Source organism: Grammomys surdaster, unplaced genomic scaffold, assembly GCF_004785775.1.
Source record: "Grammomys surdaster isolate TR1022 unplaced genomic scaffold, NIH_TR_1.0 126153, whole genome shotgun sequence".
In the NCBI taxonomy this organism is placed as follows: domain Eukaryota; kingdom Metazoa; phylum Chordata; class Mammalia; order Rodentia; family Muridae; genus Grammomys; species Grammomys surdaster.
In genome coordinates, this window is record NW_021620961.1 from 8,365,003 (window position 1) to 8,390,376 (window position 25,374).

Here is a 25,374-nt window from a genome sequence, read left to right on the forward strand (position 1 = left end):
CTTGGCCTTACCCTTGGTTACCATCCATTTTACAGTTAAATGGATCAGTGTGTGACTTAGGACTACTGGCAATAATGGTGACTGGTCCTGTCCTACTAGGGTTCATATTGCTTTGATGAAGCGCAATGACCAAAGCACCTTGGAGAGGAAAGGGATTATTTAGCTTATGCTGCCACATCATCAAGACAGGAACTCAGGGCAGGAACCTAAGGCCAGGAGCTGACAGAGAGGCCATGGAGGGGTGCTCTTTACTGGCTGGCTACCACCCATGGCTTCCTCAGGCTGATTTTTAAAACAGATTCAGTGATTGTGTTAACGCTACACTACAGAATTATCTCCACCCATTTGTTTGCTCCCAGAGACTCTGATGAGAAAATATTGCTGGAAACATCTCCATTAAGTATTGGCCTTATATGTTTTTCTCTGCACGATTGTTAGCCAAATTATTTTTTTTTTAATGCTAGCCAAGGGCCAGCAAGATGACTCAGCAGGTAAATGCAATGGCTACCAAGGCTAATGACCTGAGTTCCATTTCTAGAACCACATTGTGAACGGAAAGAACAAACCCTTCTGACCTCCACTTATGCACCCTCCTGCACATATACTCACAAAAATGCACAAATAAAATATAATCAACTCACTATAAAATGTTCTCAAATATCTTCTAAAAATTAGACCTAATACTGATAACTAGTCATGGTCTAAATTACAGATACCATAAATGTAGAGTTAAGTTGAGCCTATAGGAAAACTTTGTAATGTTGCCTAGTTTGATCCAGTTATGCTCAGGGTACGTTCGTTCTTTTGCTATTACAAGAATTATATAAATTTGTAAGATTTTTTTTTTCTTATATTGTGGTGCTATGGTTCTGAGACCCTACGTTCTCAGTTTAAACAGATAGTTGGAGCTTTGTGACTAACTGAAGGTTTGGTTTTAAACTAACAGTCAGAGGGCTTTTTGACTCCAGCTGACATTTGCCCTCTCGTTCCCACTGTATTTCCAGCCTAGGATTCCTTTGGGGTGAAGGGTGGCGTGTATAGTGAATGGCAGTGCCCTGGGGCAGCATTCCGAAGAGTGTGCACACTCACAGAGAGCATAATTACTGCTTGTAGCTTTGCATAATTCATTATCACCTTAGTATATTTGGCCTCGAAACCTTTCTTCCTATGTTCGTATACATAGCTTTCCATGTCCCCTCGCCACTTTGAATGAGCGTTTATACCATCTTGAAGAGTGCTTTAGACACATAGGGATTTGAGCATAATCTTATAATCGAAATAATGTTAAATAAATAGTACATGTGGATGACCTCTGCTCTGGTCATATGTTTGTTTTCTGTTCTTGTTTGTTTGTTGGCATTTTATTTTTTGGTGCAATGTCTCACTATGTATCCTTGACTGGCCAAGTACTTGCTGTGTAGTCCAGGTTGGATTGAATTCACAGACATCCACCTGCCTCTGCTTCCTGAGTGCTGAGATTAAAGGCATGTGTCACCAGAGCCAGCCTATTTTCTGTTACATCATGGGGACATTTATAATGTTGCTAGGAGAAAATGGGTTAATGTTAAAATGCCTTGTTTTCTTTTCTCGTGGATCATGTTCTATAAACATGTATCGTTAACAAAAGCTCCAGTCCCTCCGGTGAGTGTATCTACCTTTTTTTTTTTTCTTTTCAGTTTGATCTAGCACATTGTTGGACTTGTGTAGTTGAAAATATTTTTGTGCTAAGTGGTCCTCACCCCACACACGGAGATTGTGAGCAGTGGGCAGTTCGTTCCAAGGATGGATCCCGGGGCTGTCACTTATGATGTCCTGCCATGTTGATATTTCAGCCGAGTAACTCATCCTGGTTCAACATGTCCACTTGCCTGTGCTGATTGCTTGTTATTCGAGAGAGAAAACAATTGCCAGTAAACTCAAGGGGCAAAGTCTCATTATTTACTCCTGCTATGACCCTTATGGTCAAAGAAAATAACAGTTGTCAATCATTGATAGCTCCACGTAGTTGGAGTTAATGGGAGAGCAGTTGCCTGATTTTGGCCAGCTAGTCAGAGAAGGACACCAGTGTTGCTACCTGTGAAGACTGCAGTTTTGTTGGTTTCCAGAATCTGTCTTGTGTGATCACAAAATATCATCATGTTTAGACAGTGACAGTCTTTTCTACTGTTTGTTTGTGCTTTTTACTCAAAAGTAAAAGGCGTTGCTGTTGTCCCAGAGCGTGTCTGTTGGTGAGACAGGCAAAGCAGGTGAATGTTGTGGCATCTTCTTAAGGGCTAGATAGAAATGGAAGCTGAGAATGCAGCAGGGAGACAAGAGAGGGAGAAAACAAGGGCAAGTTTAGGTTGTGATTCCGAAGGTCTCGTCTGCCCGAAGGCTGAGAGATGGAAGTTGTAGAGAGTCTTGGACGGAAGTATTGCTGTCAGGAGATGTGTGGCTGCTTTGGGGGAGTGAGAAGTCACATGGCATGAGGGTGAAAGGGAAAGGAAACCCTTAGTCAGATTGCCATGGCAGATTGACCTGAGACAGCATCTTATTGTGTCATTTTCACAGCAGGTAAAACCACAAACAAATCTACAGTACACATTTACAAAATAATCCAATGTAAATAATCAAAAATAAAAGGGAGCGAGTAGTCTGTGTTAAAAGGAAACATGGGAGTAACTTTAGAGCAAAAGATTCTTCAGATGCTGAACATAGATTTAAGGCCCTTTTTTTAAATTATTATTCCAGTCTTTAAAATTACATATTAAATCATTTTATTTGAGTCAGTTCCTCGGTTTTGAAGGCACAAACCTTGAAATAGCCCTGGTAGTTTTTAATAAGAAGCACATCTCAGAACCAACAGCATGGTTTTTGTTTTTTGTTTTTATTTATTTGTTTGTAAACATCCTTTTCCTCAGTAATGTGATGCACTAGGCCTTCCAACCTCTATAACAGTAATCTTTCCCACCCCAGCTGCCTAGTTGTTGTTTAATAGTTTTCTCTGAGGCTGAGACATTCCATCTTACAGAGGAGGTCCTTAGACAGGCAGATAAACAATTCAAATAGCTTCAGGAAGTCCCTAAAACTGACCAGATTCACTGGGCCCCTCCCTGCCAGAGTAAGGAATAAAAACTGTGAGTTCCTCAGACAAGCCAAGCTACAAAGAAGGCTCTGAGACCCTGGGAGAAGCAGAAGCCAGCTAAGCTGTCTGGAAGAGGTTTAGCCCAACTGAGTGTAAGGTCAAAGGTTCAGGAAAAGACCACCCCAACCCTCACTTGAGCCTGAAACCAGGGCTCAGGAAAGAACACCTCAACCTTGACTTTACTATGTCCCTGGCTTGATCTCAAGTTCTGAGACTTAGAACTTGGGACTTCCTCCCCCAATTCCTCAGCCCGCATGTATACTCAGGGTTAATGGCCAAACAGTGTGTTCTAGAGTAAGATACTTTCCTACTAAGCTCAATGCACATGTTCCAAAAAGTATAAAAACCTTCCCCTGTGTTCAGCCATCTACTGTCTCTCTTCCCACTCAGAGGCAGCCGCCATTCTGTTCTCCCTGATAATACCTCTTGTGTGAGGTTTTTTGTGTAGTGTGACTTTGTGGTATTTCTTGGCTTTCAACTGCCAAGATGCCCTTGTACCGGAAAAACCCTTATATTGAAGCTCCTGGAAAGGACACACTCCACCCCATTTAGCTGCCTGCAATATTCGGTGTGCTCTAGAGTTTGTGAGCTGTTATTCATGCTGGGGTGGGCCAGAGAGAGAAAGCAGCTGCCTTTGAGTGGTTTGTGCTTCTATAAGGAAACCCTCACCCTCATTCTTGCTATGGGGTAGCAAGGCAGAGTAGTTTTCCTTTACCCCGGCTGCTTGGTATAAACTCAAGGTTGAGGTGTTCTTTCCTGAGCCCTTGTCTGAGGGTCAAGTGAGGGTTGGGGTGGTCTTTCCCTGGTCCTTTGACCTTACACTCAGTTGATCTAAACCTCTCCCAGACAGCTGGCTGGCTTCTTAAAACCCTAAAAGGACTTAATTGTCCACCAGGTTGAACCATGATGGCATCCGATCTGGGATGAGTAGACTGTGTGTCAGCAGTAGGGGGTGGGATCATAGCAGAGCCACAGATGCATTGGTGAGGAGTGAGTCCTGGCTATGGGGTAGCAAGGCATGCAACCAAGGCAAACAAGGCCAAGGAGCTTGGGGCAAGAGCATCCACGGAGGAAATTCCAACATAGTTCTTTTTCCTTGTGGTGAATGTTGTATGCTAATGTCCCATTGTGCTATTCATGACAGGGGTTGTATGTTTCTTGCTATGTGTAGTGAGATCCTCAAGTGAGGCTGAGCCATCAGGATTAGGAGTGTCTGTGGGCGGAATCCCAGGGCATCATGTATGTGGCATGAGGTGGCATGTCTACTAAATGAGTGGGGTCTGCCACATGAACATTCAGCTACCTTGGAAACAGTTAAAGGTTTGGAGGAAATTTTGATGTCTTTAAGCTTAGCACACAAAGGTGGGGTTGTCAACAAACAGCAGCAGAGGTTGCCTGGCCACGGTTGTGTGCAGTTGAAAGTCATCCGTGAACAAGATGGCAATCATGCAGGAACTTGATGGTGTAAAGGAGCAGTTCCAGTAAGTAAGGGAGACTCTTTGTGTTCGCCTCTGATTTGGTAAGTGTGTTAGACAAACAAGAGGATGAGAGGCGGTAATAGCAGGAGACTAGACCCCTCAAGTCTATCCTTAAGTCGAAAAAGAGGGGAAATCTGTGCTCTAGTGTGCAGAAACTGGCCTTTACAACAGCCTCATATAAGAAACTTGGGTGATCAGGAAATATTCAACACTTGAACTGCTGAAACTGGAAAAGACTTAAGTCACAAAAGCCTATCACAGCTGTGGGACATGGGAGCTGATGGGATCATACAGACATCTGAGGATGCAGAAAAACTGGGTGATGCATACCAACCATCCTTCCTTAAGACAAAGGTTCCTAACCTGAGACAGTATGAGAGAAATCAGTCCCTGATGGACAGCCTTATTAGATCCATTAGGGACACTTGCTTATTTCTATCTGAGGCCTCCACAAATGGCAGGGGCTGGGGGGGGGGTCTATAGTGGAGGGATGCTAGGAAGGGAACCAGGAATAAGAGAAGCTGTGTTTGAACCCTGATCGACTGGGCCAGATAGAGTTAAAGAAAAGGCCTATCCTGCAGCGACCTCCAGTCTGATAGGGAGCGTTAACGGCTTTGCTGAGTCTGTTGGTGGAGCACGGGTGTATAATGTAGGAAAGGCTTTGGCTGCTCTCAGTAACTTAGACCAGAATGTAGAAAGAGTTGGGAAAGTGAGAGGTGATCTTAGAGGAGATAAGAAAAGGGTAAAACAGAGAAAGACATCTATGTGGGTTACTGGAAGACAGATGTGACAAGATTTTTGTTGAGCTGGACTTCCTAAGGAAAGAATTGACAGAAAGCCAACGTGTGTTCTAAAGAGCTGCCGGAAGGCTCGAGAGGCCAAGGAACAGTTCATAGAAGACACCTAGTATAGAACAGTACGGGTGACAGTGATGAAGCCTGTCCCAGGAGCGGGCACATATCCCCCCAGAGTTAGGAGGCTACATTTCCCTCCGCCAAGAGGCTGTGCCAGGGTGGAGATGGTTCGCCCAGTCAGAAACTCCCCCTCCAGCCAAGGATGGTAAATGGAAACCAACAGCATCAGGTACAGCCAATACGCCAACTCAGGGTCATGTTGACCCAGGGAGCCAACAGGTACAGCAGGGGAGAGCAGGGCATGCTCCTCCTTGGCCGTGAGTAAGTCTAAGCGGAGTTAAAGTCAGACTCTTGAAGTTCATCATGTGGAGAAACATGGGGGGGGGGGGCGTTCCATGGAAAAGCTGTCGGATACAGAAGCATAATGGCTCAGAGAGAATTTGGGAGAGTTACAGAAAGCTAAGACAACACCTCCCATCCATGCTTTGTACACACTTTGATCTGTGGAGGAAGCAACTGGTACAGATGGATGAGACCTTTCTGTGCTCTGTGCATCTTTGCTATGTTCCACTGTAGTATTGGCTTAGTTGTGAGGCTCTGGGGTCACCTGACACTGCTCAGAACAGGTGACAGCAGACTCTGAGAGCTTTCCTGGGTTTCCCTTGTAATCCACTATTTGTTATGGGAGGGTGGTTCAGTCTGTTACTTTGTCTAGACCTTTGTCTAGAAAAGGGTTTTCTCATATAGATGACATAAAGCTGAACGGAGTGCTTTTCACACATGGAACGCCATTGGAGAGACAGCTAGGTGTGATGATGTGTCTACCTACCATATAGTCCTACTGGGGCTGGGCTAGCTGAAAAACAAAATGCAAAGGATAACTTGACCTGGGTGGAAGGGGACACTCCCAGAAGCCATATGGTTACTGATGAAAACCTCTGGCCACTGGTCCGCAACCTCCTGTCAGTTGTTGGTGAGGGCAGCCCCTGAGGTACCCCTAAACTGTGAAGGATATTGTTACTGTTGTTGGTTGTATGCCAAAATGAGACTGTGAGCCCTATTGCTAAAGACGCAACACGTGCATTCTCTGACTGGGACATGAAGAAATTAAGCAGGAACCGAACTGGAAACTCCCACCTTGGTGGCTGGCTTTTATAGAGCTAGAAGCAGCCACACAGGCTGCTGGTAGAACGCTGTCACCAACATTCCTGCTTGGCTAAAATTCCTTCGTGCTAAGATACCACATGCCAGGCAAGAAGTGCCTGCTTGTGCAATAATGACTCAGCTATCGTGGGGTAAGATCAATAGCCTTCTCATGGAATTTGAGGCCCGATCTACAAGAAGGAGGTCACCATGTCTACAGCGGTAAGCCAGGATGAAACCGTGTGCCTGGGGAGATTATAGAACCCAGGAGAGAAGAACTTCTAGATGATAAATGTGTGTTCTCACCCAGAGATCACTGCTGTTATCAGCCTCAACTTGTGAAACTCCCAAGAGCAAGTGACCATTGCTAGGATACGAGAGCTTATTCCTTAGCCAGAGGTGGACGTCTATAGTCGCCCCCTCCAGTAAAAACTAAGAGTCTCTTTCACAAAAGCAATCTAAAAAGAAGACTCAGACTCTGGGGAAGAGGACATTAGCCAAGCTGCCTGGAGGAGGTTCAGATCCACCGAGCTGCATGTAGTGTCTCCCCAGGAAAAGTTCTGTCACACAACACTAGTGTAGGTCATGGCCAACTTACAGTTAAATGCAACTCAGAGCTACCAGAATGAATCAGTGCCCTCTGGTCATTCGATGTTGCAATAAGTGGCTTTGCTTCCCTTTCTTCTGAAGAGGAGTTAGTCTAAGAAGTCAGAATACTGCACTCATCTGAACACCACCAGGCCAGTAGTGAAGAACTTGAGCGTGTGCAGTCCGTGTCCTCATTTCCTGTGGTAGATACTGTGAAAATATTTCAATAGAAAACTTTATCTAGAACATTATTACAATTCATGATTTAAATGTTTAAAAAATACTCGGTTTCATACAGCAGTTTTCTTAAGCAATATGCCCCACCTCTGAAGCTGCATCATTGGATGGTTTTCATTGCGTTTGAGCTAAAAGCAGTGTATAACAAATATAAGGAGTTCCGTGTTGGGCAAGTACTTTGCTTTGAAAGGTGAGATAGGCTTTTCCCCTGACCCTTTTGGTAATCGTGACAGATCTGTGACTGTTACCCTCCACTAGGGAGAAAAGCCTACGAAGACCCCACCCCCCCAAAGCTCTTGGAGCACACTGGGTGACTCCTACAACCATCTCCTGGGGCCACAAGCAAGCAAACCGTTGGATCGCCTGTTTGAGACCTCAGTGACTGCTAATGGGTTAGCCTCATTCTTAGATTAGGCAAGCTGTGAGCATTTACCTGCAAGTCTGCTTTCACGGTCTTGTGAATGTGTGCATCTTTCTATATATCCCTTTACTTTTACTTGTTGTTAATTAAGGGGGGAAGATCTACCTCCTAGAGACAGCCATGCATATGTGAACATTTTCGAGATGCACACCCCAGCAGTTTCGTATCACAGTAGAGTTCCATTGGCCACAGCACAGCACAGTGGCTCATTTCTTTTCCTTGTGTCTCACTTACTGTAAAGGAGGCTACACTTGAGAGTTCCTGCCGTCCTTGAATATCTGCATGAAATTTACTGAACTCATAACCCAACTATCTGAAATGCTCTGAAACCTGAAACTTTTTCATATCATAGAGACTTTAGCAACTCTAGGTTGTGGAGCATTTTACATTTGAGATTTTCAAGTGAAGGCTGCTCACCTATGGTTACATTGTGAGTCACAGTATTGGGATGATATCACAAGAACTGGCCCCCTACTGCAAAGAGAACATCGCTAGTGAGATCCTTCTATCAACCAGTGCCCATCCTTGCCCACACAGCTTTGTTCTTACCGCTGCTTGCAACCCTGGACCATTCTGAATTTTATGTTAGTCACTTATGTTGTTCTTAATAGTGTGCTGCTTTTCCCACCTGGATACTTAGAAATTCTACGTTGGTTAATTTTATGCTTTTTTACATCTTGTGAAATCATAGTATTTTGAACGTAGTCTCCCGAGACTTGTTCTTTTGGATTCCTTGTGGGTTTTTAGAAATCACTTATGCTGCTGTATTTATGGTCCATTTATTTTCTCTGCTGGATAATATTACGTTGTGTGAATTTATTCATTCCTTTGTTGGTTGATATGTGGGTGCTTTTGCTTGCTTGTCTCAGTTTGGTTTGGTATTCGTTACTTTCCTGTTGCTGTGATAAAATAACAAGACCATGATCAACTGATGCAAGAGTTTATTTTGGCTTGCAGTGGTTTCCAAGGTTAGAGTCCATTGTGGGAAGGGAAGACATAGCAGCTGGTGACAGGAGCAGGAAGCTGGCAGATTACATCTTTCATCTATACACAGGAAACACAGGGAGAGGGAGTGCACACAGGAAGTGGGATGAGGCTGTAAATCCTCTAAGCCCACCCCAGGCTCCAGTGACGTACTTCCTCCAGCAAGGCTGCACCACTTAAAGGTTCCATAACCTCCTTAAACAGTGCCACCAAATGGGAACCAAGTGCGAAGTTATGTGAGTCTATGTAAGACATCATTCATCAAGATCACAGCAGCTGTATCTGTGGTGACACATTCAGACACACATATACATATAATACATTTACGGTTATATACATGTAACAGCTGTTACAAAGCATTGGTTTTATGGGTATTCACCAGGTAAGACTCTAGAATACATACCTGAAAGAGAAGTGTAAACAGTATCAGAAGCTCTCATTCAGCAATAGCTGTGCCAAATCTTGTCACTATCAGGGGCCCAGGGGCCCAGGGGCCCAGGGGCTGGTGTGTGCGCGTATGTAGGTGTAGGGGGTGTCGAGGAGACATCCTGAGGGCTGAGAGAGACACACAGAGACAGAGTGTGTTCTTGGAGATAGCTTTTTTTTTTTTGGTATTAGTTTAGTATTTGCTTTTCTATGCTTTCTAATGAGATGCTAAACATTGTTTTACATCACTGTTCACGATTGTTGTATTCTTCAATGAAGTGTTTATATATGGGCGGGGCATGCAGCTCCATTGGTGTAGTGTTTGCTTAGCATGGACAGGGTCCTGATTACAAGCCTTACAGTACAAATAACAGTCATGTGTTAGGCTACCTTCTCTGCATCTTAACCTTTTTAAAATAAAATTTGCTTACTAATGGATGGAAGGTTTTTTGTTTTGGTTTGTTTTGGTTTGGTTTTTGTTTTTTTGAGACAGGGTTTCTCTGTGTAGCCCTGGTTGTCCTGGAACTCACTCTGTAGACCAGGCTGGCCTCAAACTCAGAAAACCGCCTGTCTCTGCCTCCCAAGTGCTGGGATTAAAAGTATACACCACCACTGCCCGGCTTGGATGGAAAGTTTTAATGTTAATGAAATTGACTTTATTATGCTTTCTAGTTAGTTCTTTCTATGTCTCAAGAAGTCTTCCCTGTCTTCCTGTCTTTTCATATCCTCCCTCCCCCTCTCTCTCTCTCTCTCTCTCTCTCTCTCTCTCTCTCTCTCCCTCCCTCTCTCTCTCTCTCTCTCTCTCTCTCTCTGTCTCTGTCTCTCTGTTTTTTTTCTGTCTCTCTGTCTCTCTGTCTCTCGGAGCCCAAGTAAGCTTTGAACCTGCTATGTAGCTGAGGGTGGCCTTAATTCTCCATCCTCCTCCCTCAGCCTGTACCACTGCCCAGCTTGGGGTTCATAATCTCTTCTGTATTGTTTGTAAAATGTTAGACACTTGCCTTCATATGTGAAACTTTAATTCCTTGTTTTCTGTTAGTTAATTGTTTCAGGACATTGAATGGCACTGGGACATACAATGTAGCATGTGTCACCTGTGATGGCTCCCACCCAGATGTCAGTTACTGTTTTTCTTCAGAGCATAGCTGTTTAACTTCCTGAGCTTTATAGTGGGTAAACCCTGGTGTTTGGCAAAGCAAGGCTCCTCTTGGAGTTTCTGTGGACTGATAGAGTAATGAGATTGGCTGTTTCAAGTCTGTTTAGTGAGTTTATAAAGCCTTTTGAAATTAGATTGACATTGTGTGAAATGTATTGATTTGATTTGAGAAGAATTGTTTTCTTCCACTGTGGCTTCCTGTACATGGCAAGTTAGGTTGTTTAGTTTCTACCGATAATGTCTTCAATGTTCTTTCCCCAGACAGGAGTTGACAGTGTTTACAACTTATTTGTATTCTTTAAGTATATTTCATTGTTGAGTGTTTCCGTGTCAGTTTCTGGTTTTTTTTTCAACTCCATACACATACACATGTGCTTTTTGTTGACTGGCTATTTTTAGTAGGTGTAAACAAATTGAAATGTTTGTAGAATGCAGCACTACTTTATTCTTTTTTTGTGGATGAATAATATTCCACAGGTCCAATATAACACGCTATTTACCATTTGGATACTGGACAGTGATAGTGTCATGGGAATTCTTGTGTAGACCAAGTTATCACGTCCTGTCTTCATATACCTAGGAATAGAATCTCTCCGCAGTATAGCAGCTGGTAGTTTTTAAAGAACTGTTAACTCTTTTCATGGCTTCTATTCAGTAGACTACATTCCTTCTGTGGCGTGTGAGGGAAATGAAACTACAGACTATTTCTGAATTCTCCAAGGACTAATTGTAATATGTTGTGTTTATCTTGGATTGTGATTTTTCTTTAAGTAATAGAAACGAACAATGCATGGCTTCTTTTTGCATGAGATTCCTTTTAAGAAAGTTTCATTTTTTAAATGCTGTCGTGTGTGTTTTCTTTAGTCTGCTCCAACTAGACCTGCCATTGTAACATCACATAGTTCACACACTGACACTATTGAGTTTGAGGATTTCAAATAAACATTCAAGATGTCAGTCATTGCAACTGTCTTTTTTAGAAGATGATGGTCTCGCCAGCGTCCCCTGCTCACTTACAATGGTGTCCCTTCTGGGACCAGGAGTTGATCTGCTTTCACTGCTTCAATTCCTCTCTTCTAGCTGCCCCCTCTTTTTGGAATATGGCTGTAGAACATGGGGCTTCCGCAGTCACAGTGACTTCCCTTTGTTTGTGTTTTGTTTCTGGTTACCACCTCACACTTATCTGTCCATCACTGCCTGATTGTTTGCTCTGCTTACCATCTTGGCTATGAGGATTGATGCCGATCTCATCTGCATGCACGTTTTGGACTTGTTTTGGTTTCTCTTCCTTAAATAACCATGTGTGAAACTGTCGGGATATTGTGAATGTATACCTGCATGTAACTGTACGAAACTTTCCAGCTCTTTCCCAAATTGACCAGACCCCCTATCTATTGGTCACTTTGTGTGTTTGTGTGTGTGTGTGTGTGTGTGAACTTAACTCTAGCTATGTAGGACGTTCTGGGAAGAGGGAAATTCAGTTGAGGAAATGTCTCTACCAGTTAGGCCTGTAGGCAAGCTGGGTTGTGGGATGGGGTGGGGTTTTGGGTGGTTGGGTGAGGGAGTAGAGGAATGGGAGGAGTGAGGGGGTGGAGTTTCTTCTGTAATGATTGGTATGGGAAGGCCTAGCCCACTGTAGGTGGTGCCATTCCTGAGTAGGTGGCCCTAGCTTGGGAAGCAAGCTGAGAAAGTCAGGAAGAGCAAGCCAGTCAGCAGCACTCTTCCACTGCCTCTGCTCCAGTTGCTGCTTGAGTTGCTGACCTGACTTCTCATTTTTGGACGCTTAAGTGGTAAGATGCAGTAAACCTCTTCCTCTCTGATGTGGTTTTTTGTTGGTATTTAATCACAGCAATAGAAAGTGAATTAGTACAACCAGATCCACTCATCAACATTTCCAACTGACGAAATTCTTCAAATGAAAAATGATAGGTATTATAGTGTTGGTGGTGTGGTCACTGTCACTTCATCGACAGTTCTAATGGGGAATTAGGATGGTCGCCATATTACTGATTTTTATTTGATTAGATCATCTCATTCTTGAGTTCTAAGGAATTTAATCGTGCTGGATGAATTTTTTTCCCATTTATGAGTTGCAGACATTTTCTCTCACTCTGGTGTTGGCTTTTCAGATAACTGATTACCTCTTGGCGACTTTAATGAGGGTCAGTTGTTCAGTTTTTATTGATTGTGCTTCTAGTGCTCAACACAGGAAACTTTCTCTAACCTAAATTCTCCTGTTCTTCTTCTATAAGTTTGGTTCTGTGTGTTGCTTCAAACTGTGATCCAGATAATTAGTTTAACAGATAGTAAACTAAAGGAGGATACATATTTATTTACTCACGTGTTCTTAGGATTTTATGACCATTTACTGACAAGATTGTACTTTCCCCCTTGAGTTTCTATGGAAACTTCGTTAAAAAATACATAAACACTGGGTCTGAAAGTTCCTTTTGGTGCTCCCCCCCGCCCCACACACACCTTCCCCTTCTGTCTGTCGTGTAGATCTTGCTTTACAAAGCACTACACATGGCATTTGGTTTTAGTTTTAGTTACTGTCTCACTTTTATCCTGTCATTGGTGGATGGTTGCTTTGGTTACAATCTTGGCTAAGAGGATTGATACCGATCCCACTTTGCATACAATTTTTGGATATACTTTGGTTTCTCCTCCTTAAAGAGCCATGTGTGGAATTGTTGTGATGTTCTGAATGTATGTGTGCATGTAACTGTCGGAGACTGCCCAGCTCTTTCCCAGAGAGGCCAGGCCTCTTATGTCCTTATGAGGAACATAGGAATGTGTTGGTTCTCTCAATAGCTTTAGAGTTGGTTTGGGTATGAGGTGGTTTTTAAGTCTTAAAGTTAACTATTTTTTAAAAGGTTTATTTAATATGTACTTGTGCATGTTTGGGTGGGTATGTGCACAGGAGCACAGGTGTCTGCAGAAGCCACAAAGGGGTGTTGGATCCCCTAGACCCAGGTTCTCAACCTTCCTAATCCTGTGACCCTTTAATACAGTTCCTCATGTTGTGCTGACCCCCAACCATAACATTATTTTAGTTGCTATTTTATAACTATAGTTTCGCTGCCGTTATGAATCATTATGTAAATGTCTGTGGTTTCCAATGGTCTTGGGTGACCCCTATGAAAGGGTTCTTTAGTTCTGGGTCTTGTCATCTGTCATACACTTTTGTAAACTTTTTTTTATTAATCTCAAGTGATGTGTTGTACATGTCCTACAAGATTACACTACCATCGGACAAAGAAGATTTTTTTCTCTAATAATTTTTTTTACTAACTTAGTATACTGTTTTAAAAATATTCAGATGTATGGGTGCATGCCTGCATGTGCTTCTAGGCACCTACAAGGTTTCATGTAAGTGCCTGTTGAGAGAAAGTTGAGCATCCGATATGAAGTCAGAGTTAGAGAGGATTGGAAGCTACAGAATGGGTTCTGGGAATCTAACCCAGATCCTTTGCAAGAGGAAGTGTTCTTGCCCTCTGAGTCTCCTCTTTAGCACCCCAGTAAGGTTGACTGTAACTTGCCCCAAGCTATGTGTTTTCATATTTATTGCTTCAGTTTCATATTGAGCGGTTGGTATTTTAGCATCTTAGACAGCAAAGTCTGCAGTCTTTAACTGGTGTGATGTTAATTGTGTTTAGACCAGCAAGGATGGGTTGTTTTTAACTGCGAAACAAACTGCCACACACATTAGTAATGGGATGGAGGGCAATCCTGCATGATGTCAGGAGCTGTAGCAAGAGCAATTGATGATGTCCGATGTCCAGCGCAGTGACAAATCCGAGGGTGGACAGGCAGGCACAGATGGTCCACCAGTACCACACCTGCTAGTGAATGAAGGGTTTCTTCAGAAGTCTGTCCTGTTGTTCTCGTTAGTTGACACACTGAGTCATGAATAACTTAAACATTTCTTTACATAAGAACTTTGTAAATGATCATCTGTGAAAGTTGTTACTCTATGCTAACCTTTGTTGTTACGTTTCCGTATCTCTATTTTCTCCTGTGTTCATACGTAGTTCAAACGATATATAACAACACTGGTGGAGGGTAGCCATAGAAGTGAGTAGCTCTAGAATGTAGTAGATGTCCACAGAGATGTAGACTTGGTTTTACTTCTCCATGGAATAGGCAGCCGTCATCTGCTTCAGTGGTTTGTTTTTTAATATGTCTGTGATTCAAGAAGCCGGGAAATGGATATTATTACAGAAAGGAGACCATGAATATTTCAGGTCATTTCCAAGGCTTGGATTTTTTTTTTTTTTGATTAAATGTTACCAGAATTTGATTTCTTTGTTTTTCTTTTGTTTTTGTTTCTTTTTGTGAGACAGGTCTCACTTCACAGAGCAGACTGACCTTGAACTTACAGAGATCTGCCTGTCCACACCTAACCCTGAGTCGTGATTTCTTCATTAGCTTCTTTTAACTTTGTGAGTAGGGGTAACTGAAGTTCAGTTTTTCCATCCATCAAATGGAAATGATAACAGTTGGCTGACAGGGTTCCTTTCAATTGGGCACATGCAGAAGGTTTCACGTTGTGCCAGACTCTGATAACTGTCCTTGGGAATGTGAGCAAGACTTTTGTTTTGAAGGCTCCTATACTTTACCACCGTCACCGTTTATTATGTTACTCTGTAAATCCTCCCTTTTCCTCTAGTCAGGACCAGGTAGCGTTCTTCATAGAGCATGCCTGCTTGGAGACTATACTAATGAAGATACAGCTTGAACTGTAAAGTCAGATCATGCTCTTCCTCCGTATTTAACGACCAAGTAACAGTATTTCTCAAGAAGAGAAGAAATGTAATAACTGAAAAAGTATTAAGATCTCGGTGGTTTGATATTTGTCAACGAAGTCAAGGCCAAATTATTGGGAATAGTCTCCAAGGCTAGGAATTAGGTGTAGAGAATCCCTCAAGGTCTCTGTTGTAGTCTAATAAGTATAATCGCACATGTGGTTGCTTTAAAGATCACATTTGAATAACTTCCATCTATATATAGTCAGGAAAAGTAGTTAACCCTCCACCCCACCCACTTTACTTTACTGAGAACTCCTGTCAGAATTTATTGGCAAGGTCTGATTTGACTCCAAAATATAGAATTTGGGACCCTCTTCCGAGTCTGCTGTTCCCGTGAAACCTCACTATAAAGGTTGAGTACGCCCAAGCCTAATAAAGTGCTCTGTAACTGGGAAAGCACAAACCTTCATGATAGCTTCTGCTTTCTCCCAGTGTACCTGGTCCTCCCTATTTAGTAGATCACTGGTGGAGCAGGGTGACAGCAGAGCCACCTCTGTTTGACGTGTGGGATACCTCTTAGAGGTCTTTCTTTGTGCTTGTACCAAGCAGGTCCACTTTTTCCTGGTTGTTATATTCAGCTTTCATTTGTTAGAAATATCCGTTCATTGAAGAAAATTACAAAATATTTATGAGCAGAAAGAAAAAAATAATTATGTCTGAATGTAGAAAGGATGCCACTATTTTGTATGGTTTTAATGCGAAAGTATTTGCGCTAAACATAGGGTTTCTTTAATTTTTAATATATATCACTCAGCATAACTCAAATTCCTTATATAAGACTTTGTATATGATACCGTATCATATATATTATCTCATGGTGTAATGGATCATTGTTTTAGCTAGTTTTAGGCTTTTTTATTTCAATATATATTAGCTGTTTCTCTTTTTTTTCTGTTAGAAATAATACGTATTATGAATTTTTATTTTTGCTGATTACTTTTACCACCTTCCATGTTCTTTGTTTTCTTAGAAAATAGGATAAATCTTTGGATTGGAATTGCACCATTAAGGGGCATACAACATTTTGTGGCATTTCAAGTCATAATGAAACCAGCACCACAATTGACTGTAGCCCGTTTGAATTCCTGCCTTGTGTAAGCTGCTTTCCCAGGAAACCCCATTGATCGATTTTTTTCCCATAGTAGATTAATTTGCATTGTCTAGGAGTGTATGCAAGTAGGATTATACTCAGTGTTTTTGTTTTAGTCTAGTTTCTTGTACCAGATAATTTCTGTGTTTGCTATTATTGTATCAATAATATAGTGGCTCTGGGCTCTGCAGGTGTGTGTGGCCTTGCTGTAGTTTATTTATCTCAGCTGGTCCACGTGGTTTGTTTTTTGCCATTTCTCCATCCTGTTTTGAGGGCTGTTAACATCAAAAGTGGTTCTAGCTTTTCTCTACTGTCCTCGTATGAATGTAAGACAGCTAATGCCTATTGTGTTGGAAAGTGTAAATTGTTTCTATTTTGAAACTGACGAAATTTAATATGAGAGAACCTACAGTTGTTTTTTCTTGGTTTTCTTTTTTGGTGATGTCTTTAGGGGTACATAGAATTTTGGAGTGAATCATAATGGGTGAGTCTGTCAGAACACGAGAAAGTTTGCCATTAACGTAGGTGAACAGGCACTTCGTAGCAGCAACACTATCCCTTGTCATGGTTTATTTTGGCATAGCTTCTTCTAATAATTAAGCAAATGTATTATTTCCATAGCGAGGACGTTTTGCATTTCTTTAATAAAGTAATAGACATAAACAACTTATATCTGTCAAATGACTCCTTCTGTATTGAATTTGAGCAAGGAGAGATTCTGAGAAAAATGTATTGACTGTCACAAAATAATGTTCCTAAATCTGGTTCAGAATGGTTGCCAAAATGTCCTTTTCCCGTTCTGAAGGTGCGCAGTTGACTGAGGAGGGCGGGAGAATCTGAAGACTCCGATGACATCAGAGCCACTTTTCAACAACCTTCTCAGCTTCCTTTCCCGCATAGCAGAGGCTCAGGCCCAGGCAGACGGTGAGAATCCTTTCCCTCCTCTCTTTGGCTTCATCCTTGTGGCTTTAATCTGTTTTATTTAGACAGTTCTTTCTTGGTTGTAAATTAGCTTAGAGTTACCAGATATCTATTATGTGTTTTATTTATACAAATTATCTCTTTAGGCAGTGTGGTTAAGAAAACCTGTAAGGTCCAATCTAAGGAATTTACAGTAAAGAATCAAATCAGTGTAAGCAAACGGTGAATGAGACTAAGTGCCAGAAGAAAAGCCAAAAATCAAAATTCTTGTGAATAGAAGAATCGGGAGAATTCCTTCTGTAGAGATGGGCTGAGAAATGGAAACGGTGCCAGTGTTGATCATTTGTTTTTACCCAAACTCATAGAGGTTGTAAAGCTGAGATCTGCAATAGAAATCCTATTCATATACAAAGTTAGTTATTGTTTGGAGAGGAAAACAGAAATGTTTAGTTATTGCGGGTATGGGTTCACATAGGTGGGTCAGTACTTTTGGAGTTGTATCAATTGATTACCTCCTACAAAACATTTTTGAGAAATGATTAAATACTTGGTTTGAGTTTAAAAAAAAAATCAAAAGAGATAGGTGAATAGTAAGTTCTGATTGAATCAACTCGACTTTTTCCAGGATAAGTGCAGTCTCGGACCTTACAATTTATTCCTGGGCTACAGCAGCCTGTATGAGCTGGGGAAAAGCAGAACGCTTCAGTGTTGTGCTTGTAAGTTGTCAGGATGAGTTCACTTGTAGCCAGAGACCTGGAAACTCTGCTCAGAAAAAGCAGTGACCATACCCTAAGCCCACCATATGAGGTTGGGAAAAAGGGCTAGTAACTTTGAGCCAACTTCTAGTTCAAAAACCTAGCAGTGAGCTTAGCTTAATTGTTTTCCTTAATGTTTATATTTTTTCTCACTTCACGAAGAAAATCCTTAAAGCATTCTGTTTAAAAAGTACCTAAAAGCAGCCATAGATGGGCATTGGCTGTTTTTCATTTCATGTTTGTGTTGATCCTCTTCCTGTACATTAGAACTTGTATCAGCTCTGCTTCTGTCATCCACGTGTGTCACGTGGTCCCACACTGAACTCTGTTTACATGGAACTCCTTTCTCAGCTTGTGAGTTTGTTAAAGTGAGTGTAGACGGTATAATGAGTGTGATGATTGCTGACACCCTTGCTTTACTGAGTCACAAGAAGTTGCAATCACGGAAGAGTTGAACAGGTGACTCCGATGGTGAGCAGATAAAAACACAGCCGAGAGGAGTTCCTAGCAAGGCAGCACATTTAGCTGCTGTGGTGGCTCTGCAGTTCCCTCACCAGATGCTAAGACAGGACAGACTGGGCCACCTGGTACTAGTGAGAGATAGCCTAGCTCAAGAAAAGAGGTGGGGGAGGGGAAACGGTCAGTGTAGATTTTCCTTCTAAGGAAACTGTGAACTATGTTTAGAACATTGAACAACCTTCAAAATACAAAAAATTAATAGTCATAGAGGATGATTTATTTATTTATTTATCTTATGTATAATTAACATGAATCAATATCTTTTACATATATTTAACATGAGTCAAGCTTTTTAGGATATATCCATCTGGGTTTTGTAAAATGTGTTATTGGGGCTATAGCTTCTGCATTCAATCCTAACATTGTATAGAACCAGGCCTAGTAGCATAGGCATGTAACAGCAGCACACAGGATCATCCTTTCTTACTTATGTATATATGTATATTATATGTATATATAATATATAATGTATATATAATGTATAATATGTATGTGTATATCTGTATATATGTATGTGTATGTAGGTGTACATGTATGTATATATTCGAACACTCATTCATCAGAGCCTTGGTCAAGAAAGCTTGGATGTGGCAGGGTCATGATTTCTAACATCTGTAGCAGGCTTCCTTCCCATCACTCAGTGAACTGTGTTTTATCCTAAGCAAGATGTGGTAGACAGCGTTTGACAAATTGAAGTTATTTATAACATGTTTTTTTCTTACCATAGTTTATCACACAACCACACTATAGAAACCAGCATTAAACTTTTAAGAATGGTAATACTTTTTGATTGAGGAAACAGTTACATTATTGAATATTGAAAGCCATATAAAACATGGAACACATAGGAAGCTTTTAATGTCCTATACTAGTTTTTCCATATGTGTTAGCTCCGTTCTTTCAAGAAATGGAGTCATTCTATATAGTAACTAACAAAAGAAATTTACCCTTAAGGTGAGTTGTACAGGACCCTGAGCGCTGCTCACTTTCTTTGTGCAATATTCGTTAGCTTATTTTTTATAAAAAAAGATTTAATAAAATTGATAATTGACTCTGAGTCACTATAAATGTGACCATAGTAATTTTTCTACAGAAGGAAATGCTTTCTGTGATACACCTTTTCACTAGTAAATTTTGCATGTTAATTCATTTTTCCTTTTGTCTGATTAAATTGTAGATAACTTTCGGCAAGTGTTCACCTTTATGTCAGAGAAAGAAATTTCTGTTGAGACATGAACATGGCCAGAGATTTAGTTGGTTCTGAGAGATGAGGATGCCAGGTTGGTAAAGTCAGTGGAAAAGGTACATGGAGTTGTCTTCCTAAAATGTTCTAATTTAGAACTGAGCTCTTCTGGGCCTGGTCATTCCTCAGCATGTGAAGATGTGGTCTCCCACTACTGACTTCAAGCTCTAAACTCACATGTAGAGGAGATACACATTCTGATCAATTGTTCTCCAACACACACAATCTGGCGTGTGTGTATTCTTAAAATACATCAAATATATATATATATTACTGAAAGAATAGGACTTCTTCAGATCCAGTGTGTGCCTGGTATCATGTAAAATACAGAATCTCCTAGGTACAGTCCACCATAGTTTATACAAGTGCCTGTGACGAAGTTTAATTTCAAGTTCCACTGTAATAAGAGCTTAGCAGTAGTAACTAATGACAAGACAATACAGAAATGAGGTATAATAAACCTTCTGTGGAATTGTCTTTGTCTAGAAGCATCTTTCGCTGTGTTAACTGTTCTGGTCCAAGGTGACTTAAACCAGAAGCCTTGGCCACGTAGAGCTAAGGCAGTGTCTTTTGCTTAGTATATAACAGTTTATGAAAGCATTTAGACTTCTACAGAGTGGGTGTAGGAACGTGGTACAGGCAAACCTCAGGTCAGTCAATTCAATTGGAATTAATTGCCATAAGTCAGGTTGGCTGCCACCAGCCAGTTTGGCTGCCCCCTAGGAGCGTCTCTGGCTATGGACAACTCTGGTAAGGAGATCTAGATTCTTGGCTCAAACGAAGTGTTGTTAATTTCCAACATTGCTTCCATCTACTTATAATTCCCTTCCTCGCGGCCAACCATCTTATTTCAGAAGCTGAGCCTGCCACCCAGACCGAGGTCCTTGTCCCAGTGTCTCAGCTACCACGTTTCCCCCAAACTCCAATTGTCTTGTGTTGTTTTTCTAGTCGTTTTATGCTTGAGTGATTCTCACAGCTTAACGATCATAGGAAAGTAACAAGCCTTTCTTAATTAATCCTGAGTTATCATTACAGTGGGAAAAGCATAATTAACATTTCTTCCAAATTTGCTATCTGTAAAGAATGGCCTTCCCTTGACTCTTCTGAATAATTAATATGACTAACGTCATTTGGGAGGGAAACCCCTACTGTACTAAACTTCCGGATGCACTTGGAATTTTTGCTCTTCTGTAATAGGTTCAAATGACGTAAATAAAACAATAAAAGACTTGCATGGCGAACCAGCCTCAAGCCCACATTCTTGCTCAGATCGTGGTCTTTTTCTTTTGGGTGGCTAACGTGATCTTCTAGATTACCTGCGCTGCTGGCCACCCCAACTTAGCATGTTTCTAACAGTAGAGCCTTTCATTTTGGTAGCAAAACTTCCTGTCTGGAATCAGACAGCAGTCTTATTTTCTAACCCTGTTGGTCCCTTTGTAATTTCGCACAGAAATCTGGTTCATGGGTTGGCCTGAGTAACACATGGTGAGAAGTCTCAGTTATGTCTTTGCCATTGACCCTACCCCTCCTTGCTGTACCTATGTATTCTCCATACTGGTGCTTTTGGTGTGTACACGATGAAGCTCTCCTTTCTCTTCTGTTTGCTGTCTGTTTCAGTCCTGTAGTAGGGCTCATTCTGTGAATTTTCAATGGCTTCTGCCTTGTCAGGGTGGACATTAAGCAAAAGACATCCAGATCCTATGTCCCAATCTTTCATCAGACTCAAGGATACCGTATGAGTGCCGCACCCTGAGGAAATTCCTAATTCCTGGCAAATTCTGTATTTTGAGGAGGTAACAATATTTCTAGAATGTGTTGTATTACGTGCATGCATCTCTTCCTCGTTCTCATGGTCCTTCTACACCCTAAAGTGTTCCAGTTGGCAAAGCACTTGATTGTCCCTTAAGCCAGTTCCCCTGCCATGTCTGTAACTGTGGTCGCCTTTAGTTCCCTGCTCTCTCTTCTCAGTGCTTTCTTATTTTATTCCTGGCTTTAACTCTGATCTCAGTTTGTTCAGGAGGGTTTGTCATTGATTAGCCTCGTAGCCTCAGTTCATACCACACAGCAGCTTCTTAGTCAGGACTGTGGATGTTGCTAATGGTATGGTAAGTGTGGAGTGATGCTGACTGCAAAGATGGGAAATGTTTTAAGTCCTTCGCCTTCTACTCATTTACAACTAATGGCCTTTTCTTTCTTCAGCTGGATTGGGGGGGAAATTTTGACACAGGAGATATCTTCCTTTTTCCTCTTTCTTTCTTACTTTGCTTTGTCTTCTATGGTATGAGAGATTGAGCCTATCCAAGGATTTGTGCACTCTACCGCTGAGCCACACCCCTAGCTGAGAGCATTCTTTATCTGGCATAGTTGTAGTGGACAGCCTGGAAGCTCGAAACATGTTTGTTTGATGAGAGTCAAGATGTTGCTTCTTGGCTTTTGCCCTAGTGTGTCATCTGTGGTTCCCAAGCTTCTCAGGACCACTTCCTATCCCTAATCTGTTGAGGATCCAGGTGAGTTTTCATCTAGGTCAGCCATGGCACCTGTTATTTACCATATGAGAAATGTGAACTTAGAACATTTTGAAGTAAAAACAAATATTCAAAGATGCATTTCAATAGTCATTAAAACAATGTCATGAGGCTTCCGAATGGCACCTTGTACATACATTAGAAAGATACACAAAAACATATATATATAATCATGAAAGTAGTCTTGATCTTTGTGCGTCTTGAATAAGGACCCTTGAGCATCACTGACTCATGCTGTTATTAAAATTCACATTGCCAGCAGAATGGTCTATACATTCCTCCTAAAGTCACCTAACTTGTGTTTGTAGATTTGTACGTTTTCTTCTTAACTTCTACAGAGTTCATCATGTTACCTACTCTTCTATTAATGTCTAGACATAGAATGTCCTGGAACCTATTACCAGTGTCAGCTTGGCAGTCATAAGACAGAGATGCTTACTCAAGAAGTCATTTTATTTGTGGATACTCATAAGGTCATTCCTAGTCAGGCACTGTCAGTAACCCTGGCTTTCAAGAGCTGTCCCTTTTTATGACTTGTGACACTCCACGCCCTTCTCCTGTGGAAATCTCACTCTTGAGATTGTGGGAGTTCGCTCATTAATGCAGTCTTAGGATGAAGTCCATATCTTCTTTTGGGACAGTGGTAGACTTTCTTTCCGAGTGTTTCATTCTCCTCTCCTCTGTGCGCCCTTCCCTTCCTCTTGCCTCAGCCTGACCCCTGATACTGGCTTGCCTTTGTGCTCTGGCAGATACTTCTTTGGCCCTAGTGACTCCTGCTCCCCACACCCCCCTGCTCTACCTTGGCTGACACTCTGTTAAATTCCTTCTGAGGTCTTAGCAGGACAGTCAGTCTCTAGAGTATTTAACGACTCTTCAATTCCCTGAGTACTGGGTCTTCCTGAGAGTTCTGGGAATGCAGCGTGTACCTTGCGGCTGGATGGTAATCCCAAAATGGCTACTCATCAGACTCTTGATTTATTAACAGCTCATATCATAGTCTCTTATTGTATGGTGATGTCATGATGTGAGCTGGAATTTGGGACTTCATGTGATTACCAGTGTTAATCTGGAAGCATAGCAAGAAACCCACAGAACACTGGAAGTCCTTTAATCTTTTTTTTTTTTATTTTTTGTTGTTCTAAGAATAGTAGGCCCTCAGTTAATATTTGTCAAGTATTTTTTTTCCTTTATTAGTGTTATATAAAACTCTTAGCTTCAGCAACTGTATAATAATTTAAGCCAGAACAGTACTCCAGCATCTGGCTCCTAGCCAAAGGAAATATGCCTTCGAGGTGGGCGCAGTGACTCAGTCCTGTAATCCTGGTACTTCAGACAGAGGCTAAGGCGGTAGAATCATGAGTTCAAGGCCAGCTGAGACTATGTAGGATGTAAGACTCTTTCTCAGATAAACAAACAAAACAAAACAAAAAGCAGAAAATATGCCTTCACATTGTTTAAAAATATTACACACTGCTTTCATAATAAACAAAGGATGAGAATATATTTGCGTTATGTGCAGTTCACATTTTGAATTCTGATTTCTACTGGAATTTTTGTTTTCCCTAAAACATAGGTATTTTATATACCTATGTTAGAAATCTGGTAATTATGTTATTTTCATCCTTTGCTGTTAATTAACATCTATTTTGTAGCATTCATTATGTTGCACAAACTGCTTCCTAAATGTTCGGTCCTGATTGTATTATTTCCTGAGCTGTGTTGAACTGGGCTGCCCACGCCTTCATTTGACTCTTGACTTCTTAGTACCAACTGGTCTCCTACATCTTCTCTCTAACCCATCAACAATCCCACTGTTTCTTTTGTTTGTTTGTTTTGTTTTTTAAAACATTCCTTTAATCATATCATTTCCTATAAGCCATCCATTCCCACCAGATAAAGGCCTAAGCTCCTCGGCATGGCCTTGACTCAAAAGTCCTTGGAGCTAGGAGCATTGTTAGCTTAATCTCCAGTCACAATAAATAGCTGCCCCTTCCTGTGTCACACCAGCTCTACTCTGCCTTCAAATCCATTGCTGTGGCCTAGAATGTCACCATTATCTTCAGCCACCGTTTCCCACCATCTGCACATGCAGAAAAGCAACACCTAGGTTATCCCTACTGGGTCGGTGTGTGCAGGGCACTTGTTACATGAATGCTTCCAGCATAGCACTTAGCAGCCTATGCTTCACACTGAGAACAAAGAAGACAGCTGCCACGAACTGTGCTGTTATAAACTCACTAGGGATTGCAGCCTGGCCCTGTGTTCTTTGCAACCACATACCTGAATTCATGTGAGTGGAAATGTGGTTGAGGTTCAACAGAATCTTCAACTTATTTATTCTGTTTCCTAAAAAGAAAGAATTTACAACCTCTTGCTTCTGCTAACTACTGGCTTTTTTGTCGTTGTTAATTGTGGGATGGACTGTGCACATGTACAGGTTAGGGGACATCTCTGGCTTTAGTTCTTTCTCTATCTTTATGTGGGTTCCAGGGATCAAACTCAAGTAGCCTAGCTTGTGGAGCAAGTTGTTTTACCTGTTGAGCCCTCTCACTGTTCAGTAACAACAGTCCCCAATTCACTCTTCGGAACTGTAGTCTGAGTGTTAGAGCTGGTGTGTGTTTGGGTTTTTGTTGGTGGTGGTGGTTCTTGTTTTTTGGGTTTTTTCCCAGACTGGGTTTCTTTGTGTAGCCTTGGGTGTCCTGGAATTAGCTATGTAGACCAGGCTGCTTCTAACTCACAGAGATCCCCCTGCCTTTGCCTCCTGAGTTCTGGGATCAAAGGTGGGCACTACTATGCCCTGTTCTGGTTTTTGTTTTTTTGTTTTGTTTTAGAATAATGATGTTACAACTTATATAGCTCCTACATTAAAATCCAAAGGTACGGCTTTGGGAAGAGCAAACATCCACCTCTCTTTAGTCTGTTTTCTGTTACTCTAACAACATACCTGAGGCTGAGTATTGGAAGAGAAATGTGTTTCTTGGGTTTCCAGGTACTGAGCAGTCTGAGAGCACTGTGCTGACATTTGCTTGGTGTGTGGTGAAGGTTTCCTGGTACATCCTAACGATCATTGGATAGCAGGGGACATCACACGGTGAGAGCACT

General features: G+C 41.6%; 1 protein-coding gene across 3 annotated transcripts in view; it reads left to right on the forward strand.

The window, feature by feature from the left end:
- Nrip1 (nuclear receptor interacting protein 1) overlaps positions 1-25,374 on the forward strand; it is an 82,458-nt gene that overhangs the window by 24,797 nt on the left and 32,287 nt on the right. For 2 of the 3 annotated variants that reach the window (XM_028757226.1, XM_028757227.1), the window contains exon 3: positions 17,115-17,233. The exons of the other annotated variant lie outside the window; for it this stretch is intronic. The gene's annotated coding sequence lies outside the window, so the exon portion shown is untranslated. The remainder of the gene's footprint in view (positions 1-17,114; positions 17,234-25,374) is intronic. 3 annotated transcript variants of the gene reach the window in all.